Below are 4,210 nucleotides of genomic sequence, written 5' to 3' on the forward strand. Positions count from 1 at the left end.
CATTGTTATTTGGCGGGCCCGGGCTGGGATTCGAACCCGCCACCTTAGGTGTATGTGGCTGGCGCCTTAGCCGATTGAGCCACAGGCACCGAGCCTGATTTTAAGATTTTTGATAATAATGGCAATGTATTATTGGCAAAGGGACAGAGACCAGTGGAACACAACACAGACCCCAGAAACAGACCCACACAAGTAACGCCAATTGGATTTTGGCAATGGTATAAAAGCAACCCAACTAAGTTAGAAAAGTGTTTTGAACAAATGTTACAGGGACAACTAGACAGCCATAGGCAAAAAAATTGAACTTCAACTTAAATTTCATATCTTTTACACAAAAATTTTATCAGAGGAAAACAGAGAGGAAAATCTTTAAGAACTAGGCAAAGGTCTAAGACACGACACCAAAAGCACAATCAATAAAGGAAAAACATTGATAAATTGGATTTATCAAAATAAAAAACTTTTGTTTTCCAAAAAGTACTATTAAGAGGGTGAAAAAACAAGTTACAAAGTGGGAGAACAATTATTTACAAACCACATATTTGACAAAGGACCCAATAGCTAGAATATATAAGGGATTCTCAAAATTCAAACAATAAACCCCCCCAAATAGCCCAATTAGAAAACTCATTAAAGACATGAACAGACACTTCACCAAAGAGGATATACTGACGGCAAATAGGTGCATCAGAATATATTTGACATCATTAAGGAAATGTAAATAAAACTACAATAAATAACACCACACACATAAAAGAATTTTAAAAAGTGGTAATACCAAGTGCTGATACAGATGTGGAGAAACTGGGAGTCACATGTTGTTGCTGTGTATGTAAAATAACATAGCCTCTGTTATTAGTTTATTGGGGCTGCTGAAACAAAATACCAGACTGGTGGCTTAAGCAACAGAAATTTACTTTATAACAGTTGTAGAGGTTGAAGTCCAAGGTGGGAGAGCTCGCAGGTTTGGTTTCCCAAGGCCTCAATCCTTGGCTTGCAGATGGCTGCCTTCCTGCAGCTTTTTCTCCTGGTCATCCCTCTGCATTTGCGCGCTACTCCTGACAGTTCTTCTGACGTGACCAGTCACACTAGATTAGACCTCCCCCTAAAACAAACTTATTTTAACTTCGTCATCTCTTACAAGAACTCTCTAAATAAAGTTATATTCTGAGGTACCAGAGATTAGAAGTTCAATGTAAAAATTTTGTGGGGACACAATTCAGCCTATACCAGCCACTCTGGAAAATTGTTTAGGAATTTCTTACAATAATACACACACATACACACAAATTACAGGAGAACCTCTGTAGTTGACCACCTTCTTATCCTGACTACCCCCTTAAATTGACCTAATTTTCATGCACCACATGTAGTTTCAATATAGCAAGCTAAGTTCCTTGTGTTGGCCACCTCCATAGGATGACCTGTTTGTTGTCATCCCTTGGGTGGTCAACTTATAGAGGTTCTACTGTACTTCAAATATTGTTATTGCTCAGGAAGTTCTGTTTTTAACTGAGAGGGACTTTTCGCCCCTGGTGCTGCATCCATACAGCAGGCACAGGAGTTTCCTGGAACCCCTTCTGTGCAAGCCTTCAGGAATTAAACAATGAGAAGATTAATGCATGAAAGAAAGATATTAGAGCAATAACAAAGTGGTGACTTCTAGTCTCTTTATCACATGGCTCCCATCTATCATGTCCAAACTACAGAGGTGGAGGGAGGGATCTGCAAACTAAGCTCCCTGCCATGTGACCAGCATGGATGTGTCATTTCAGCTTACCATCCCCATCCTGAAAATCTGGGAGATTCTGAAGCTAGCTCATCAGATCACGTGAAATGCTTCCACAAAGCGTTTTGGGTACAATCACAAAGCTGATGAATTCTTAACTGCTGCTACTGACAAAATCACCTAATTTTCAGACATTTCTAGCTATGCCTATTTTCTTTCTAGACTTTTTCACATTAAACAAGATATTTGTGCCATTATATACAAAATCGTTCCTATGAATCAGGAGGCTGTTTATGTTTTCCTCTTTTTAACTAAAACTGTCAGCTCTTAGAGCTTAAATCTGTTAGCTCTGAGACTGGAAGAGCCTTATTACTTCAAAATCTCACATTACTAGCCTTTACACATCTTTATGCACTCCATTAAGAGCCAAAGAACTTAGAAAAATTACATCTTTGCAACAGACAGAAGAGACTCTATAATACTGTTACAATTAAGATATTTGTGATTAAAAAAAGTACTCAGCATTACTCTTCAAACAGAGTTGGGACTCAAATATTTTGAGTTGTATAGCGCTGCTTTTCAGTAGGTGCTATGCCATCAAATACACACAGCTTCAGGTCTTGAAATCAATTACAACCCTAGCTAAGGTGTGATCACAGTACAACCTGCTTCCAGTTAACACCAAATAGCCTGTATTTCTTGATAAAGCAATCCAAATCCTTGACCCCCTGCCGTACAATAGCATACTTTAGGCCCATCCTCATATCATGTCCAGTTTGTGTTCCTTCCTCTATACCCACAACCAGTGTGTCTTAGGATTACCCTGATAGCCAATACCAAAGTTAAGATTTCCCCCCCTTTGTATTGCACTATTTCATGTTTTTTTCTCTACTAAGTCTATAAAATTGAAAACAGATGAGTGATATTTGGAGGCATAGGTGTTGGAATTAAGAGATAAAATAATCGCAATTAAAAAACACTTCACTATCCAATCATCAAAGACTAGCACAATTATGGGCAAGTATACACTAGAATGTGATACAGCCAGTACAACTGCTGAGAGACTCTAAACATGCTAATAACAAAACAGGAAAGATACTAGACGGAAAAAAAACCAGCCTCAAAAAAAGTGTATGGTACGTTTTCAAAACATCTTCTCAAGTATGTTAGAAAAGTCATTAACGCAAGCAAGATTAAAACTCATTCCGTCTTTGCTTGAGTTTGCCAATCACACACCCCCACACACTCATGCTCATACAGACATCTGAAATGGATATGTTTAAAAACGTTAACTGGTTGAGGAAACTGGGATCAGGATGGTCAGCACTTTTAATAGAACATTTTTTTACACCTTTTAAGTTTTGCCTTGTGTTTATTACCAATTTTTAACTTTCAAAACAATACAAGGTTCTTGAAGTGTCCTTGTGCTTGCTTGCCATTCATTAAACAGGCCAAGCATGCTCCCTCAACCTAGACTGTCTTCCCTCCAGACATTCAAACGCCTAAATGATCCCTCACTCACTCCCAGGACACTTAAAGATATGCCCTGTATTATGCCAGTCTCTGTTCCCTTACCATGTTTCTTTGTTGTTGTTTTTTTTTTTTAACAGCATTTATTGCCAGCTGACAGTAAACTCCCTATTTGTTTACTTTCCATATTACTCTAGTCACTGAGACAAAGTTATGTTGTGGGTTTGTTCCCTCATAGCCACTGGAATTGTGCTTAGAACAAATGTAGGCTCAATTATGTGCTTGATTTAAGGAACGAACAATTTGCAAAGTACAATAGATCAGCAGTAACTATACAGCAGTGACAGACACTACGGTGTTTCTCGGCTCAGGAGCACCACGCCTGGGGGAAGAACTCTGTAGGTGAAGGCACGAAGAGCAACCCTTCCAACCTTTCCTCTTTGAAAGACACACATAGACACATTCAACACAGTGGCTGATGCTGAAAACCTGAGATTGGAAGTTCAATGATGTGATGTCAGAACCATTAACTCCTTCATTAAACTAAAGGAAATTAACATTGATTCTGAAGCTCTTCCCCTATGAAGTCATCAAGTCACCTCAAACAAGACTCCACAGAAGAGAGAGTACAAAACAATTCATGCCTACTACTAAACTCAGATTCATTGATTACCAGCTGTACATTTCAAAAGGAATTCATTTTCTATGACCTCAAACTCATATGCTTAAATTTATAAAATAGCACTAATTTACCTTTACAGTTGGCTTTGAATTTACTTCATTGTTGTTGTGAGACAAGGTCTGACTATATTGCCCGAGCTGTCCTTAAATTCCTGGGCTCAGTCAATTCTCCTGCCTTAGCCTCCCTAAGTTCTGGGATGCATTTACTATTAATCAAGTCAAGTGAATAAAGTGTGTGTGTGTGTGTGTGTGTGTGTGTGTGTGTGTGTAGGAGGGGGGTTGACAATAAAACATACTCTAAAACAGGCAAATAAACTACAGTTAAACACC

The sequence above is a fragment of the Otolemur garnettii genome, unplaced genomic scaffold (genome assembly GCF_000181295.1).
Source record: "Otolemur garnettii isolate 467f Iridium unplaced genomic scaffold, OtoGar3 scaffold00329, whole genome shotgun sequence".
Classification (NCBI taxonomy): Eukaryota; Metazoa; Chordata; class Mammalia; order Primates; family Galagidae; genus Otolemur; species Otolemur garnettii.